Source organism: Lepidochelys kempii, chromosome 12, assembly GCF_965140285.1.
Source record: "Lepidochelys kempii isolate rLepKem1 chromosome 12, rLepKem1.hap1, whole genome shotgun sequence".
Classification (NCBI taxonomy): Eukaryota; Metazoa; Chordata; order Testudines; family Cheloniidae; genus Lepidochelys; species Lepidochelys kempii.
The window spans coordinates 11976052-11985892 of NC_136391.1; positions in this window are offsets into that span (position 1 = coordinate 11976052).

The window sequence follows — 9841 nt, forward strand, 5'->3', positions numbered from 1 at the left end:
TCCTGTACCTGAAGCTTGCTCCACCACACCACAAACACCCAAAGACTAACCAAAAGGGGTACAATGTCAAAGCAGTTCAAGACCAAGGCAGTGTGAGATGTTCCAGCAACACCTGTCTGAGAAACTCTCTAACTTGCCTGATAACATCATTGACATTCAAGAGCACTGGGATCAACTTAAAAATACCATTCACAGTGCATGTGCTGAAACGCTAGGATATTCCACTCATTGACACCATTTGATTTGATTTGATGAAAATAATGAGGAAAATCCTAGCATTAATTCAACAGAAAAGAACTGCATTCTGCAACTGGCAAAATGATTCCTCTAATCAACAAAAACATGAGGTCTGTCACCTGCTCAAAGGTGAAGTCCAAAGGAGGCTACATGACATCAAAAATAAGTGGTGGTAAGAGAAGGCCTCTGAGATCCAGGGTTTCATAGACCAGGATGACATGAGAAGCTTCTTTCAAGAAACAAAAGCTATATATGGGCCAAGCTCCAAAGGCCCAGCCCCCTTATATTCTCAGGATGGCTCCACCATTCTTAAGGACAATGCGGCCATTAAACAATGCAGGAAGGAGCTCTTTGAGAGCATACTAAACCGCGAATCCATGGTCTCTGAAGACACCATAGAGTCTATTCCACAATGCTCAGCAACTGAACACCTTGCTGATCCCCCATCTTCTGAGGAAGTCTGGCATGCCATCACCCAGACAAAAAATCACAAGGCACCAGGCCCAGATGGCATCCCAGCTGAGGTTTCTAAAGTTGGTGGAACAATGCTCCAGCACAAACTTTGCCAACTTCTCGACAAAATCTGGACCTGCAAAGAAATTTCACCTAACTTTAAGAACACCAACATTGTTACAATATTCAAGAAATGGGATGAATGTTTGTGCGGGAACTACAGAGGTATTGCCCTCCTCTCCATTGCAGGGAAGATCTTGCCCAGATCCTACTAAACCACCTTCTCCCCCTTGCCGAGGAACTCCTCCCTGAATCACAGTTTGGCTTCGGGCCATCCTGAGGCACAACTGACACGATCTTTGTGGCAGGAGAAGTGCAGAGAGCAACACCAGGAACTGTTCATGGCATTCATCAATCTAATCAAGGTCTTTGACTCTGTCAATCTTGATGTCCCATGGAAGGTGCTGTGTAGGTGTGGCTGTCCACAGAAATTCATTTCCATCATCAGACTACTCCATGATGGGATGACTACCACCATTCTGTTTAACAGCTCAGAGACCGAATCATTCGCACCAGTGTCAACAGGGCTGTCTCATTGCTCCAACACTCTTCTCCACTTACCTTGCCGTGATCCTGATTCTCATCCACGACTGCCTTCCTGATGGAATCGGGATTGAGTATCATATGGATGGTCAACTCCTCAATCTCCAATGTCTCCAAACAAAATCTAAGATGATAAGAACTGGCACCACTGGCCTTCAGTATGCAGATGACTGCGTCATTCTCGCACACACAGAGGCCGACCTTTTTGCAGATACCATTCTGGGTATCTCTCTCAACATCAGAAAAAACAATGTACTCTACCAGCCCTCACCTGTCCAAATTACTCTTTGTACTCCACAAATCACCATCAGAGAAGAACCCGTGGAGAACCCCTGGAGAAAGTGGACCATTTTCCATACCTTGGCAGCTACCGCTCCCAAACAGCCAGCACTGATACAGAAATTGAATTCAGGATCCACAGTGCAAGCACATCCTTTTGAAGACTACTCAAATGAGTCTTCAGTGATAGGGACCTACAAACAGGTACCAAGATCTTGCTTTACAAGACTATGGGTGTGAGACCTGGGTAACCTACAGACGACATCTCAAGTGGCTGGAGTGGTTCCAGCAACGCTGTCTCAGGAAGATTCTCAGGATCAGCTGGGAAGACCAACACACTAACATCAGCATTCTCTCTGCAGCCAACATCAGCAGTATGGCAGTGCAGGTCATAAAATACCAACTCCACTGGGCTGGCCACTGTGTACGTATGCCTGACACTTGTCCTCCAAAACAAGTACTCTTCTCTCTGTTAAGGCAAGGAAGAAGGGCTCGCAGAGGGCAGTGGAAGCGCTTCAAAGACATACTGAAAGTACAGCTTAAAAAGGGAGGCATCAATCCAACAAACTGGGAGGACTCGGTGCGGGACAGAACACAGTGGTGCCACACCATACACCAAGCCACAGCTCACTTTGAGGAGAACAGATGTGCTCATGAGACAGAGAAGCGACAAAGGAGGAAAGAAAGGGCACAACACTCCAGCCAACAACTATGTCTCCTCCAAGATTACACCTGCCACTTCTGTGGGAAAATTAGCAGGGCACGAATTGGGCTCCTCAGCCGCTTAAAAATCTACCAATGAATCCCTTGGCAGACATCATCCTCGCATCGAGGGATAGCAGAAGAAGACTCAAATCAATGGAAGCTGTGTTTGTGTATCTGTGAAGATTATCTGACCCAGAGCCATAATGAATGGAACCCTGGCTCTGCCCACCCCTGCAAGGTGCACTTCAAGTACAGCCGCTAAACTTTCGAAACCTATGGTTTTCTCTTCTTCACCAATTCTACAAATTAGTGATTTATTTTGAGGAGAGGGGAAATTTGTAGTGTCATTAAGTCCCTCTCCTACCCTGTGTGAGAATTTTCCCTATGGCAGGTTCAGTGTATTGTCCAGGTTAGTTTTAAATGTCCTAAGTGGAATTTGGATCTATTTGTCCATAGTTCCATCCAAGTCTATGTGATAATCATAATACTTACCTTTTCTTATAGCACTTTTTACGCCTAGATTTCAAAATGCTTTACAAAGAAGGTCAGTATTGCTATCCCTGCTTTTGTAATTGTATTTAAACACAAATCAATCAAGTGTGTCTGGAAAGATTTGTTGTATGTGGCTTATTTCTCCTGCTTCTGTTCTGTTTTGTTTCTTTTATCCTCTTTTCTTTCAATATTTTGCTGGGGATAGAAATTAGATGATGCGACTGTCGTTCTTAGGTTGACTCATATTTCCGTATTTGAAAACTACTCTTATTTTTTCAGTTAGTCTCCTCCTTTCTCTGGCTTCCAAATAATTGTCAGTATCTGTGATAGTGTGTGGCTTGTCTTTCCCACTGCCTCGACATCCAAATTCTCTCTCTCTCTCACCAGACTTTAGAGTTCAACAGAAAATTTACGCTCCTGGATCTGACTACTTAATATGGGGATTATCGTCCAGTTCTTGTACAGGAATCCTCCAATCCCCTGAGCTTGTATCGCAGACTTCTTCGCATCCTGTCAGTCAGTTCCTGATTTATTAAGCCTTCCCCTCTAGCTTCTGCATGCAGAGGTTTTCTGGAAGTGCCTGTTTCCCCATCAGCACAGGAAGAACTGCTGGTCCATTTCCAGATGATGGTTACAAGAGAAGCTTCTAGCTTCCTTTGTTACTGGGAACTGAGTGCGGCTTGTCTGCCAGCAGGCTGCACTCTCTGTTTCCCAAGTCCCATGATTTGGGGAAAAAGTTGGCACTGATCAGAGGTAGGTCTTGAGACCCATAAAATCACAAACTCACTGTGTAACAGTATTATTCCCATAGTGCTTTAGCGTGTGTATAATCTCAATTGATTGATTTAGCGCTGGTTGGAAAATGGTAAATATCTTTTGCAAAAAAATTACTTTTCTCGATTTTATTTACAATTTTTAAAAAATGTGATTTTTTTGATGAAATAAAGAGAAAAAACAAAACACTTTTCAGGTTTTGAACCAAAAATATAAATGTTTTGGATTTTGGTGGTTCCGCTTTTGGTATTTTTTATTCTCCCTTACTTTACTTCTTTTGCCCTTCGTTTGTATTTCTTTTTCTATTTTTTTTAAATTAAAAGGGGGGAGGACAAAAAAAGAAATATTTTTGATTTTTATTAATTGAGAAATAGGAAAACTTTTAAAAAAACTGAGAGAATTTTGATTTTTGTAACTGTCCATTCTTCAATTTAAAAAAAAAGTTTCAAATGAAAAATTTCCGCCAGCTCTGAACTGATTTGCATATATTCAAGTTTTCCAAATATTTCTTCATCTCTTCTGAGAAATATAGATATTTTTAAGGTCAGGCTTGACAAAGCCCTGGCTAGGATGATTTAGTTGGGGTTGGTCCTGCTTTGAGCAGGGGGTTGGACTGAATGACCTCCTGAGGTCCCTTCCAACCCTGATATTCTATGATAGGTGGTGTGAAATGTAGTCATTTTGTTTTTTAATGAGAGAAATTTTGAAGTCATCAGTGTGTACATTAGTCTCTAAGGATGGAACATGTCTTATTTTTAGGCTAAGTTTTATTAAATATTATATGCTTCAAGTCTTTAGACAGATTGCCTGGCAATGTATGAATATTACCAATTCAGGTATATTTATTGTTAGAAGAAAAGCATGTAAAACTTCTAGTGTTTAAGCGAGAAGGAAATGAAATGTGCTAAGAAAAAGAAGAGTTAGATTATACTCACCAAGGGAAAACAATCACATTCTTTGTGCGTCTGAAAATAAATATATATTTAATGTAATACTTTTTATTTAGGTGTAGCATCAGCCACGTACATTTCTGCTACATCTCATCACATTCTGTTTGTACATCTGCCCACAGCTGGTGTCTTCCAACTTTAGTTAAAAGCAGATGAGCAGATTCATCCCAAATTCATCACTAGTGTTTTGGTGGTGGTATATATCAACTTTATGCAGCTCCAGAATGTGTCAATTTGTTCTGAATCTGCAAATGGAAGATATGATGATTGTCCCCTTTAGCCATTCTTTTTCATGCATATTTATTCTATGATATTGTTCCTGTTGTGGGACCCAAGTTTAATCCAGATTTTGAGTGCTGTCTGAGATTGCTGCTTTAGTATAATGCTCTTTTTTTTTTTTGTGAGACTGAAAGGTCAGTTCCCTGCCTTGTGTCACTGTAACCTTGCCACGATCCTTGAACATACTGTCCATCAGGATTCTAATGCACAATGTAATCTGATGTATTCCAGAGATGCCTACAGCCAGAAGGACGATGCACATATCAGCTTTAACTGAAAGTGAGTTTGTAATGTTCAGATACGGTGTTCCATTAGCTTTTCAAGTAGTATAAGAACAAAATAAATGGACACTTTCTGCTGTTGCCAAACCAAAGAATTAATGTCATCGCAATTTGAGAGCACAAAGATGAGTTTTTGGAAAAACATGTAAGCAATACGGTTATTGTATCTGAGATAAGCTAGGAAATTGGCAAGCAGGTTCAGAAAAAAAATGAGGCAAACACATCCCCAAATCTTTGTCCATTTACAGACCCAAATTCAACCGAATCTGTTGTTTTAAGGTTCCAAAATGTTACGGTAAGGATGGTGGGTATGCAGGTGTATGTGGAAGTTCCATTCCGTTTTGCACATCTTTTCATTTGCCACTAGGATCATAACAGAACGTGTCAGTGCCCATTGAGTGTATGTTACAGATCCCCCTCCTGCAGGGTCAGCATCTACATTAGCCATCAACATTAACATTTCTTGAATGTGGTTTTTGTAGGGGTAATGGCTTACTGCATGTTCATCTTCTCCATAGCATTGTGTTTAATTTCTATAATCCATCTGTACATCTCTTTTTATTGGTATCAGGATTAGGATAAGTACACAAGTGTTTGCATGACATTCAGCCCAGTAAAAATAGATTCAATAAAAGCTGTGTCTAGCTATAGTTATGGAATACTTGTTTTCCTGTGGAGAGATGTGCTTGGCTGAGTGCTCTTTGCTAGCTGTCATTTATAGAAAGAGGAAGACTATTACTACATCTCCCCAAAGAAAGGTGGCAGCTTCACTAAAAGATTCTTAACAACCCTCCTTCTGTGATGGAATATGGTACAAATTAATTCCACACAGTCATGGCAGACACCTTGCCGCATTGGGTTCTACATTGAGGCCTGCTGCCTCTATCAAACAGTGACTGCAATAATGCATTGATCAGCTGCTGGTGTGTCTGGTTGTTCTTGGTGTTCCATTTGTAATAATGGCAGAAATTCACTGAATTCTTAAACTCCTTAACTAACGTGACAGTTGTAAATTATATCCTGCTCAGAGGAGGCTACTTTAAATGCATACTCCTGTCAGGAGGACTCGGAGCCTGAGCTAAACCCCACTGAAGTTAACAGAATCTTTCCATTGGCTTTAATGGGCTTTGAATCAGGCCCTTAGACAGACTTGTGCCTTTCTAATTCTTACAATGCTTCTAGCTTTTGCATTCCCATCTGATATGTAGATTTTTATCAATAATATCTTCATTCATCACCTTGGATTCCTTTCCATTATTTGTGGCCTGTTACTAGTTTTTGTTGTTGTTGTTGTGCATCTTATTAACAACAGGAGATAAACTGCTCTGTGTCTCCTTTTACCTTGTGGGATGATGAGCAGTTACTTATTGCCTAGTAATTGACGTCAGGGTGGAGGCTTGCTTATACTATCTCAGCACTTCTGGTTCTAGTGCATAGAAAAGTGCAGGAAAATGAAAAATAAAAAAATGAAATACAAAAGTTGCCAATCTCTATCAAATGGAAGAAGAAAATGCAGAAAAGAAAGGAATTTTCACTTGTTTTGTCAAGAGCTGAATATAAGTTGATAGCAGAGTGCAAAGTCCCGTAAAGGAAGAGTTGTGACTGTCTGGCCAGTATTCTCTTGGTCCTTATTATATGGTGTGGTGTGGTGGCTCAGTTATTAGGATCCTACTCTGGGACTTTGAAGACATGGATCCATTCTTTGCTCCATCGTTGGGCAAGTCACTCAGTCTCTCTGTGCCTCATCGGTAAAATTAAGATAATACCACTAATATAGATGAGAGAAAGGTTTATCTCCCACAAATATGCATATGCACACACACACACGAGTGTGCACACAAACATTTTCTATCTACCCGCACAGGCCAGTCTAGGTTCCCACTAGATGAAAGCAGCAAGTAGTCTACACCACCAGACAGTTGGTAAAAAAATTAAAAGAATAAACTAAACTGCTGCGTAGTGCACCCCAGCCCTTAGACAACAGTGCTTCCGTATGATCAGAAGTAATGTTTATGGTAGCCAACAAGCATGCTGTGAGAGCTGGGATGGGTAATTTCTCTGCACGAAGGGCTTCCCAGAGCAATTTGGGGGCCTTTAAAAACAACAACAACAACAACAAAACCACCCCCAAAATAACTCCATCTGGCTGCGGAGATGAAATATACAAAGATATAACATGGAAGGAGATTTCCAAACTTTTATACCACATGCTAAATATATCATTGTAGTATGAGTAAAGCTGTATGTTTGTCACAGCCCTGATTTCATCAACCAAGTCATAGCATAGGTTCATTTGGCACAAAAAATGTTTGCCTTTTCTCACCTTGAGCTGTCCTCCACCTAGTGAGATTTGTCCATGATTGCCTACACATTTTGCTTTGTTTTTGGTGGTGTGCTATGTTCACCTGCTTATAAACTGTTGAGGACTGCAGTTTAAAGCATTTCCATCACATAGAAGAAGCGTAATAAATATTGAAGTATTATTTGGCATGACTTTTCCTTTTTTATTTTTTAAACTAAAATTGCAATTTGCATTTTCCGCCATCATTAATTATTTAATACAACCAACATTAATTATTATTTTAAAATATATTTGCTTCCTGCTACACCACTAGGACATTTCTCAATATGATTAAAAACATGTATTTGTTGAGTATGTATGTAATAGTACTGCCTGGGCGTCATAATAAAAAGTGAGGGCCCCGTTTTGCAAGGTGTTACAGACATGTAACAAAAAATACAGCCCCTGCCCTGTAGACCTCACATTTTAGGACCCCATTCCTGTAAATTCTTTGGCTTTGATAGAGCTACTAATGAACATAAAATTGAGCATGTGCATAAGTGTTTGCAGGAGTGGGGTTTAGTTGTTCAACCAGATGCAATGGGTGGACAAAATGGATGAAGGGGTGAACCCGGGTTGGGAAGCTGAGGTAACAATAAAAGAAACGGCTTTTCAGAAGAAAAGCCCCAGCTTGCCACCAGGCTACCCGGTTCTAAATAATAGCGGTTAATAGGTGTGGTTATAGGGGTACATTTCATGGAGGATTTAAAGACAAGACGTAGTTGTTACAAATATTGATAGGGACTATAGACAGAGATTTTGAAATTGGTCATGTTTCTAAGGAAAAATGAGTGTTGAAGAGCTAAAGCTTTTTGGCATAATATTGGTTGTTTAACCCAGATATTTGTTTATTATTATTGACTGGAGATGGCAATATAATTGTAAACATAGGATTAACAGGTCATTGTATGTTTAATATTAAAAATCTGTATTTTTGGAGGTCTTCACTGTTACAACATCTTCAATAATGTGGCCCAAACTAAATCCAAGGGATCTGCTAGCTGCAAGAACTCCCTATAGATCGTTCAGTTTCAAGAATAGCGGCAGTCCTATAGCAGGAACTATTATCTGCTCTGCGTGTAGCTTAAAGATATATATATAGGCAAGAACTTTGCTAATTCACAGGACTGGCTGGGAAACTCGTTGTGAATGGCTGAATTTTCTGAACTAGCAAGTAAATGAATGACTATAAACCTAATAATAATACCGAGCTCTTATATACAATTAATTTATCACAAATTGCACTTTGTTCATTTATTTTGCCAGTCATAATTTGAATTATTGATACTATATAATACAGTACGTTAATACATATTTTGTATATTTTATATAAAAATAGAATCTAAGTAATATATGTTTTAATCTAAAAAACAACAATGAGGAGTCCTTGTGGCACCTTAGAGACTAACAAATTTATTTGGGCATAAGCTTTCATGGGCTAAAACTCACTTCATCAGATGCATGGAGTGAAAAATACAATAGGCAGTATATATATTACAGCACCTGAAAAGATGGGAGTTGCCTTACCGAGGGGGTGGGGGGAAGGGTGGTCAGTGCTAACGAGGCCAATTCAATCAAAGTGGAAGTGGCCTATTCTCAAGAGTTGGCAAGAAGGGGTGAATATCAACAGAGGGAAAATTACTTTTTGTAGGGCTAACAAGGCCAATTCAATCAGGGTGGATGTCGCCCATTCCCAACAGTTGACAAGAAGGTGTGAGTGTCAACAGAGGGAAAATTACTTTTTGTAGTGACTGAGCCACTCCCAGTCTTTATTCAAGCCTAATTTGATGGTGTCCAGTTTGCAAATTAATTCCAGTTCTGCAGTTTCTCACTGAAGTCTGTTTTTGAAGTTTTTTTGTGTGGAAGAATGGCCACTTTTAAGGCTGTTATTGAGAGTCCAGGGAGATTGAAGTGCTCTCCTACTGGTTTTTGAATGTTACAATTCTTGGTGTCTGATTTGTGTCCATTTATTCTTTTGTGTAGAGATGGTCCAGTTTGGCCAATGTACATGGCAGAGGGGCATTGCTGGCACATGATGGCATATATCACATTGGTGATTGAGCCCCTGATGGTGTGGCTGATGTGGTTAGGTCCTATGATGGTGTTCCTTGAATAGATATACAGACAGAGTTGGCAATGGGGTTTGTGGCAGGGATTGGTATAAATCTAAGTAATTATACGTATAGCATCTGCTATTAATTATTTGCTGAGAGGTCAGGAAAGGCTGCTAATTTTCTATACAGATTATAACCTCTATAATTCAACAAAGTGAGGATTAGCAAATGATAGATTTTCTGAAAAGATAGCACCAGAACAATACCTCTGATGTCAGTGGCAAAAATTTGGGTGACAGTTATTTTTCACATGGATGGAAAGGTCTCAGACTTTTATCTTTTCAATGCAGGTTTCAGCCAGTTGTAGAAACGTTTTTGTATCTTCCGTGCAAG